Genomic DNA, 10,226 nt, shown 5'->3' with positions numbered 1-10,226 from the left:
TCTTTCTTTCTTTCTTTCTCTCTCTCTCTCTCTCTCTCTCTCTCTCTCTTTCTTTCTTTCTTTCTTTCTTTCTTTCTTTCTTTCTTTCTTTCTTTCTTTCTTTCTTTCTTCATGACAGACACACACACAGAGAAAGAGAGAGAGAGAGGCAGAGATACAGGCAGAGGGAGAAGCAGGCTCCATGCAGGGAGCCCGACACAGGCCTCGATCCTGGGTCTCCAGGATCACAACCCGGGCCAAAGGCGGCGCTAAACCGCTGAGCCACCGGGGCTGTCCAGAATTGTTCCATCTAAATTTTCTGTTTAGTTAATAAACTTGTTTGAAATATTTCCTTATTACCATTTTAATGGGAGCAGTATCTGTACTTATAATATCCCATTTGATTCCTGATTTTGGAAATATGTTCACTCTTTGCTTTATTTTTGCCCATTTTCTTAGGCATTTATCAATCGTACTAATCATTTTGGAGAACTAGCACTTTATTTCATTTATTCTTTTGTTCCCTATTGCTGTTGATAATTTCACTAATTTCTGTTCTGATCTTTATATCTTCTCCTTTACCTTGGTTGTATTCTAAAGTAAGCATTTAGTACAATAATGTTTCCTCACAGCATTGTGACTTCATCCTGCAAATTTTCATTACATTTTATTCAGCTCTAATGATTCTTGATTTCTTTAGAAACTCTAATGGGTTCATAGATTATTGTTTAGTTTTCTAGTGTTCTGGAGTATTTTCCTTATCTTTTGATTTCTAGTTTATTTTATGTTTGGTATGTTTAAATTTGTTAAAGTATTTATGACCTAAGATATAGCCTAATTTATTGAATATCCTAAAAGACCTCCTAAAAGAATGTGTGTTCTGCTGTCATTGAGTGGAGTTTCTGTAAATGTCTGTGTTGTGCCCAAGATTGTGGAGAAACCACCAAGGAGCCGACACCGATGCAAACGCACGAGGGTTTATTTACAAGCTCGAGCTTGGGTCCAAGTATACCCGACACAACAGACCAGGGGCTTGGACCCGAGGTTAAGAGGTATAGCAGTTTTATAGGGGCCAGTGGCCAATGAGGATTATAACATACAGAAAGTTACATGGTCATGTCGGTCCACAAGCAGGTGACCAATTGAATTACGATTCACCCTCTAAGGTCCGTTTGAACTAGCCTGTTATTCTGGTCAGAATTGGTACGCAAGTTTGGTGGGCAAAGGGCGGGGTTTATATTCTTTGATGGTTGGGTGTTCCACATTCCTATATGAGCCGGTGGCTTGTCTAGAGTGGGGGAGTGGTTTCTTCCTGTAACAGGGATGGTGTTCAGTTCTTGGTCTGAGATGGCTGACAAAGTATAATATTAAACCCAACGGCCCCAGTTTCTCAGCCTTCACAGTCTGGACAGTCCTCTTGGTAGTAGTCAAATTTTCTATAACCTTACTGACCTAAACTGTTTAGTATTTTTGTCAATTCCAAAGAGAGGGATGATGAAGTTCTGATGTATAGCTGTCCTGAAGTATAACTGTTCATCTTTTGAATTCTATCATTTTCTATTTCGGGTATTTTATTTTATTTTTTTTTAAGATTTTATTTATTCATGATAGAGAGAGAGAGGCAGAGACACAGGCAGAGGGAGATGCAGGCTCCATGCTGGGAGCCTGATGCGGGACTTGATCCTGGGTCTCCAGGATCGCGCCCTGGGCCAAAGGCAGGCACTAAACCACCGAGCCACCCAGGGATCCCTGTTTTGGGTATTTTAAAGCTCTGTTGTTTGGTGCACTAAATGGTTCACATTTAATATTGGTATGTTAACCCTTTCATTAAGTAATATCCTTTTTGTACCTGTTCATTTTCTTGCCTTTGAAGCATACTTTGAGTGATTAATATGGTCCCTACTGCATGTTTTGATTAATATTTTGCATGGTTTATATCTTTATAATTTTCAACTTTATCTGTATCATTATATTTGAAGTAGTTTCTTATAACAGCATATAGTTGGGTCATACTTTACTTTTTAATCCATTCTTCTATCTTTTAATTGGTAAGTTACATGAAATTTGTTTTTTGTGTTCCCTTTATATTGTACGTCTTGTTTTCTGGTTGTTTTTGTTATTTTGCTTTTCTGTTTTGTGTTTGTTATTTTGCTCTCCTGTAGGTTACTTCAGCATTTTTTAGATTTCCATTTGATGTATCTATAACATTTTTGAATGTTGTCTTAATTTTTATATTCTAAGTATTATACATAACTTATCACAGTCTAATATCAGCATTTTAGCACTTTGATGTATAGAAACCTTAATTCCATTAGATTCCTTAACATTTTCCATTTTTAATTATTCTAAGTATTTTCTCTTTATACATGGAGCACTATGTTGGATGTTATAATTTGTGCCCCACCTGTCAAAAGATTTTCTACAAAATTCATGAAGTGTATGGTCTGTTTACCTCTATTATTAACCATTCCGTTCTTTCTCCCTTCCTGAAGACCCAGGCCTTCTGTTAACATTTCCCTGCAAATTTCCTGTACCCTTTCTTCTGAGGTAGGTCTGCTGTTGACAAAGGACTTTGTTTTCCTTTATCTAAAAAGGTTTCTATGTCCCTTTCATCCCTGAAGGATGTTTTTTGTGGGATAAAAGACTTGGGGTTTACAGTTCTTATAGTAGAAGAGAAACATGTTACCTCCCTCTGTCCTCCTGGTTTCAGATGAGAAATCTACTGCTATTCACCATTGTTACCCTGTCTGTAGTGCATCCTTTCTGTCAAGGACTTTTACGGTGTTTTTATCTATAGATTTCATCAGTTTTATGTGTTGTGCTTTTGGCTTTCTAGTAAGGTTTTTTTAGGGGTTTTTTTTGTTTTTTTTAATTTGAGAGAGTGCAAGCACATGAGTGAGGGGAGGGGCAGGGCAGAAGGAGAAGTAGATGCTCTTCCTGAGCAAGGAGCCCAACATGGGGCCCGATCTCAGGACTCTGGGATCATAATCTGAACCAAAGGCAGACACTTAACTGATTGAGGCACCCCAGTTTTTTTCTCAGTTTAATTTCTACTTAATTCTTTTTTACATTTTCTATTTCCTTGTCTAGTATCTAGTATATAATTCCAAAGAAGGACTCTTAAAAAACAGGCTATACTGTGTAGTCCAAAGTTGTGATTCTCTAGTGGTTTATCTTGATGTTGGAATAGAAGTCCTAACATATCTGGAGAAATGAAGATCCTGTTATCCACAAATATTTCTAAAACTGATCTTAAAACTGAAAACTGCAGATTATTCAGGGTTTTAGTCTCCATGGGAAATTGTGTGTAAAATTCCCCAGGTCTCTAAGCCTTGTTACAGTCCCAGAGGAGGTCTTCAAGGGTCACTCTTGCTCGTTGCCGTTGGACACATATCTCCAATCTCTGATTTTTTTAGGACCTATTTTATAACCTCACTGCTTGGTCTTTAACTTTTCCTTCTTAATCCTCTTAATCTATACTTGTGTACTGGTCTCTAGTGTCACCCCAGGTGCTTTCTGCCCCACATGCCCAGTGAGCTCTGCCCTTCTCTCTCCTAGACACACCCTGTGTAACTGTTCTGTCCACTGTCTGTCCCCACCTTCTCATGTCCCTTCACCCCACTGACGACTAAACCATGGTCTCCACCACTGTCACTGGACTTAAGCAAGTCTCACAAAGTTCCCTCTTGTCCCCCCCACTCCCCTCCACCCAACACACACACTCTGATTGGACCTTTTTACTGCTGCCCACCACTTTGACTTGAGAGACTTTCCTGGTTTCTGTGAGCTCCTGCCCTACTTCAGAGGGTCTGCACCGTCTTCCATCTATTGCTAAACAGTTGTGCTGCTCAGAATCTGTCACCCTTGCTCTCTCACTTGTAAGGTGTTCCATGACTGAGTTAATTCCCTCCTTGAGGCATTTTATGCTCAGTGAAATACAGAGTTCCCCAAATCCTTGTCTCCAGGTTGACTGTTTCTCTCTGGTCATCCTTCCACGCCTTGTTAGTATTCTTACATACTGAGCCTGTAGGCATGTGTCATGTGGTCACAGTCATCACCTTGAGGATGCACTCCTAATAATCATGGGAGCAAGCAGATATGGTATGTTATTATGTTTCCCTCATTGTTTTGAATGCTCTACACCTTTATATACATTAATTCTTTTAATTTTTGTGATAATTCTATGTGGCAGATTATGTTATCCCTATCTTACAGATCAGAAAACTAAGGCGCAAAGAAGTGAAAAGCGTGTGTCGAAGGTTTCATAGTTGATTAGGAAGTGTGGGATTTGGGATTGGAGGTCAGGTAGACAGGCTGCAGAATCCATGTCCTTATCACTTTACTGCCTCTCCCAGGGCAGGTCTATGCACTCCTTCAAAACAGAATAGAGTGCTGTCATTTGTCTGCAAATTATTTTTCTCATTTGCCAGTATATCTTGACTATCCCTATACGTTGGATAAATCAAACTCTTTTAACAGCTGCATAATCTGTTACAACTGTGCAGAAAGTACAGAGGAGGGCTTGAGGTGGCAGTGAGGTAGAGGCATGCATTTGGTTTTTAGTGTTGTTTGAGGTGCTCAAAATCTCAGTGAATGTCACCGTCTTCTGTCTTGTTGCCCAAGTCGGACACTTTGCACCCATTTTTGATCATCCCCACTTCTAGCCATTGTCTCACTGTGGTGTTCATTTTACCTCTGCCCCCCCTCCCCTTGTAGATTCAGTATGTGTGACTTAACGATGGTGACACAGCACAGGGTGTTTTTTATTTTATCGTAATGTTTGGGTCTCTCACAGACTGTTCACACAAAGCTGTTTGTATAGTTGGCACAGTACATGACCTGTTGACCTCAAAGAGAATCTGCACAGGCCTGTATGGCCATATTAGTAAATTTTTAGAAATCCCAGTGAATGCTTGTGTCAGGAATCCTCAAGATCATCCCCAGTTGCAGTGATTTACTAGGAAGACTCATAGGACTTGACATTTTATCAGACTCCATAGCTATGACTTATTATAGCAAAAAGAGAGAAAGCAAACACAGCCAAGGGATGAGATACAAGGACTGAGGAAGGCCAGAGGACATGAGACAAGCATCCAGAGTCCTGTCTCAGGGAAGTCACACAGGACAGGCTTAATTTGAGTTCCATCAAGGAGTTACGACCAGGGGAAAAAAAAAAAAAAGAATTACGACCAGGATTTAAAAACTCTTCTAGGGGAGCTCATACGACACTCAGTACCCAGGTTTTTTCTAGGGGTGGGGCTCTCCTATCATGTAACAAGCTCTAGATTTCCAAAGGGATGGCAGGCATTCAATGTAAACAACATTGTTTACCCCAGAAACTTGGGCACACTGAGATACTCCTGTCCTGGCTACTGGGAAACCTACTGATACCTAAGTTCTCAAGCCTCAGCCAAGGGCAAACCTTACAAACTCAGAGGAGAGTTGTTCTCTGACCTGCAGTGTTCCTTCCTTATACAGACTGAAATGGTTTAAAAAAGAAAAGCTGGGCAGCCCCGGTGGCGCAGTGGTTTAGTGCCACCTGCAGCCCAGGGCGTGATCCTGGAGACCCTGGATCAAGTCCCACATCAGGCTCCCTGCATGGAGCCTGCTTCTCCCTTTGCCTGTGTCTCTGCCTCTCTGTATGTCTCTCATGAATAAATAAATAAAATCTTAAAAAAAAAAAGCTGATTAAATTTCTGTAACAACAGAAAGGCAGTTCTTACAGCACCAAGTTAAGAGTCGTATATTTGGAGGCTTATGAGCATAATGCACCAAAACCAAAAAAACAGACACAGTTGAACTTAGAAACAAGCCAGGATTTAAATTAGTGAACACAAGGTACAGGGAAATCTGGTGAGAAAGGACTTTATTTCTTACAAATGCTGATTGTGTGTATACACACCACTAATGACTATATACACACATACATATGTATATACCTGAGATGTATGTTACATGTATGTGTGTGTATATATGGCCTCAAGTGGCCTGGCTTCCAAGTATACCCATTTATTACCTTTATAAAAATAGGCCAGATTGATGTGATGTGTTTTCTATAGTACATGTCAGCAATAATCTCATTTCTTTGTTCCTGCTGCTCATACGCCACCTCTGACTTTAACAAACAATACCAAATATGTGTATTACTTGAGATTAGTGTGTTGCAGGCATCATCAAGTTGATGGATCCTTCAGTGTGACTGGGAGGGAGTGGAAGCATTGGGCTCCAGCTGAGAGGGCCCTCCACAGAGACATGATGCAGGAAACCTGTGGGAGTCTGGCCTCTGGGAATCTGCAGCTCCCTCTCCTCACACCCTGGCCCACGGACAGTCTTTCCTGTCTCAGTTGTGGCATGCAGGGATGCATCAGGAATGCTCAGTGATGTCATCCTTGAGTTCTGAGGGTCAACGACCTGTAATCTTACAGATAGGTTACACGTCTCACAGTTGAATGGTTTGAACTAAATAGTAAATAGGCAGCTCTTTTTGCCTTTCTTGTAGCAGTGGAGCATTAAGAGCATGGGGCCCCTCGTCAGACTGCCTGGACATACTTCCTGGCTTGTTCTTAGCTGCTGGATGACTTTTAAAAGTCCATTTATTCTGCTTCTATTTCTGTGTCAAACAGGTGTTTTCCCACTGTGACCTTGCTGCCATGCATCCACTGCCATCTCCCTGGTCCATCCAGACATCATCTAACACCTCAGCTTCTGCTTTACCTTCCACTTTTATCCTCAAGTTGATTCTCCACCCGGAGGCCAGAGATAGGGCTCAGACTTGGTCGTGTAGGGCTCACCCCCAGCCTTTTCCCCGAAATGTTTCATGACTTCCCTTCACTCTGGGGAGAAAAACCAAATCCTTCACATGGCCCATCCATAAAGCCTTACTGGGGTGAGATGTGCCTAATTTACTACCTTTTCTCTTGCAAGACTCTGGTCTCCACTTCCTGCTTCCCTTTCCTTCGTTTTTGCACCTGCTATGGCCTTTTTCCCTCTGCCTGCTGCACATTTAGGGCACATTCATCCCTCCCATATAATTTCAAATGGCATTTCATCAGGGAACCTTGACCGGAACACCCATCTAGATCATAATCATGTACACATAGGGTTCTTTGCTCCCTTAAACCACCTTCCTGCTTGATGGTGTGCTAGGCGGATTCGCTCGACTCAGAACTGCTTTTACATTCACACTGTCTGGTACAGCACAGGGACACAGGTCAATGTCACCAAGGTCAAGGTCACACAGGGTAAAAAGTCCAGGGGAAACCAAGCACAAGCTGCCAGGTGTTCCTTCCCAGTGCAGTTGTACAAGGGTTTGCTGAAGTCTTTGGCAAAGATGTGTGACATTATGTGCAAACATCACCGATGAGGGAAAGCCACACAAGCTTCAGTGTCCAGGGTTTCTTATGAGGCATGCAGTACCTTCATGACTGAACACGGATGCTCAGTGGGGTCGCAGAAGGCAAAGATACAGAGACTCAGGCATACAAACTGGATAAATCTGGTCAAACTGATGCAGCGGGGCTTGCAGATAACAGTAACAGGCATAAAGTCACTCTTAACCAGTTGAGATACTACAAGGACGCAGGTTGTCTTCCTGGAGCTGCTCAAGGGCCAGTCCTTTGGAATGTGTAGCATTTGAGCCATGAAAGCCTGTTCAATTAACACTTCCTGCACAGTCCACCTTGGCCCTTGGCCTAGGCTCTGTGACAGAACAGTGATCTCTGCATGGTGTCTCTGTAGTAAAGCATTTCTATGAAGGTAACTGTAGTATCAGAAATCTTATTGTTGAAGGGGGCAGTGTGGAGTATGGGTAGAGCTAAATAACAACCATATTGCAGAATAATTACATATATATTCATAAGTTTTGTACTAATTTATTTGTTTCTTTTGATCAACCGATATTTGTAATTTGTGATAGACCGCCTCCCCTGTCCGAATCTTAATTTAAATCCTCATCCTCACCCATCTGGAAAATAGCCTTATTGATCTTCCCTTTTCATGCCCCTTCTATGGTTTAATTTCCACACAATACCCGGATTGATCTTTTTTTTTTTTTAACAAATTTTTATTGATTTATGATAGTCACACAGAGAGAGAGAGAGAGAGAGAGGCAGAGACACAGGCAGAGGGAGAAGCAGGCTCCATGCCGGGAGCCCGACGTGGGATTCGATCCCGGGTCTCCAGGATCACGCCCTGGGCCAAAGGCAGGTGCCAAACCGCTGCGCCACCCAGGGATCCCTCGGATTGATCTTTTAAGTGACGTGAACCAGATTCCATTACCATTCAGCTCAACTCCCCCTCCCCCCCCCAGGATGGTTATCTATTTCACAGTGTACTAACTATATATTTTTATTTCTCTGTGGTCTGGCATCTGGAGCCTTTCTGCCTGGGGAGACACTATCCCATTCCCCCCACTCCCACCCTTCCCCACCCCCCATCAGGACTAGCTAACAGCTTTGCCAGGACCTCACTATTCATATGCAAACTACCTACCTCTCCCTGGCTCCCAAACTCCAGGAGGTAATATTCCTCTGCCCTGAAACTCCAGGACCAGGTACTAGACCGGAAGTGACACATGCTCTAAAGTCCCTCCAGTATTATTCAAATAAGTCAGTCCTAAACTGTTTACCTGTCTTGCCTTACCTTTCCTGCCAAAAAACAAAACAAAAAACCTACACATTATAAATGTGCTTTCTACATCACGGCTGTCGCCTCCTGACCCACCCTGGTGCTTCTCCATATCACCTTGTGTGGTATGCCTGATAAAAAAGACAGATGAGCTGGAGGCAAGGATAGTCACAACATCCTGCCTATGGCTTCCAACACCCCAGGGCTGACAGATCTCGAGCCACGGGTGCAGAGCCCGTGCTTTCCTCTTCCACCGTACACTAGGGTAACCCCTAGGGTCATTATAATGCATTTGCATTGCAGTTTTGTCCCCTTCCCCCCCCATGAGAGAAGGTTGCCAAAAGGGTTCTGATACAAATCTCCTAGGGTCGGGATCCCTGGGTGGCTCAGCGGTTTAGAGCCTACCTTTGGCCCAGGGCATGATCCTGGAGTCCTGGGATCCAGTCCCGCATCAGGCTCCCTCTATGGAGCCTGCTTCTCCCTTTGCCTGTGTCTTTGCCTCTCTCTCCCTGTCTCTCATGAATAAATACATAAAATCTTAAAAAAGAAAAAATCTTGTAGGGTAGACAACTCCCCCTCCCAACCAGTGGGAGGAATCTCCCAAATGATTGGAAGTAGAGACCACTCCCTCCCTGAGCCATGACCCCCATTTACTTAAGAAGATCCCTGTAGCCTAGGGAGTGATCACCTCTGGACCTGCCTGCTTTCCCACCTTGACAGTGTACTGTCCTTAATAAACTGCTTTGTGCTTGCTCCCTTCCTTCTTCCTGTCTTTATCTGAGAGTAGATCCCCAAGTAAATCTTTTGTGGGGAATCCAAGAACTGAGATCTCCAAATATACAACACAGAATCTCCTACCAGTAACATGCCCTAACTCTTATTTGTTAGGGATGTGGGAGCATAAACTTCGTTCATGACAACTACTTCTAGGTCTGCTGCCTTACCATATCTGATTAAACAAATCACAGGTACATTTTAGATAACATTCTGGAGCATTTACAACCTCCTTACAAAGGCTGGTATGTTTCTGCACAATTTGTCTCCGTTTATCTCTCTAACTCATGTAATCCCAGTTGAACCCCTGCAGTTGCAGCTCTAGACACACTAGCCTTCTGGCTTTTCCTCAGGCACCCTGTGCTCTCCCAAACCAAGAATGTCTTTCTCAAAAGACTTAGGAGCTATCTCTTTGAAATGCAGACATAATGGGAGAGAGAATCCTTATCTCCCAGTTCCTCTGGGAAGGTAGACACCTAACTTTGGTGGGCACCTTGCTCCAAGTTGCAAAACAAGATCAATCAACCCTGCAACTCTGCCAATGAGAAACTGTCATCACCTTGAATTGTTGCTTTTCTCCAATGGGTTTTGTTCAAAACAACTGTCCCAACTTCCTCTTCCTTCATAAAATAACTTTTCTGTTAGGTTTGCCTATGGTTTTACCATAGCTTGCATGTTTCTAGTTGCAATTCTATGCTATTTCCAAATAACCTCATTTTTTGCTGGTAAAATAACTTTTTAAGGTTAACACTACCTTCTACCCTCAGGTAATGAGAAGTTTGTTTTCCCTTATAGAAAGCCAATATAGCAGCCAATTTACCCCAATTATGAGGTAAATTGAGGATGAA

This window comes from Canis lupus, chromosome 1, assembly GCF_048164855.1.
Source record: "Canis lupus baileyi chromosome 1, mCanLup2.hap1, whole genome shotgun sequence".
Lineage (NCBI taxonomy): Eukaryota > Metazoa > Chordata > Mammalia > Carnivora > Canidae > Canis > Canis lupus.
The sequence above is the reverse complement of the archived record's forward strand: the minus strand, read 5'-3'. Positions refer to the sequence as shown.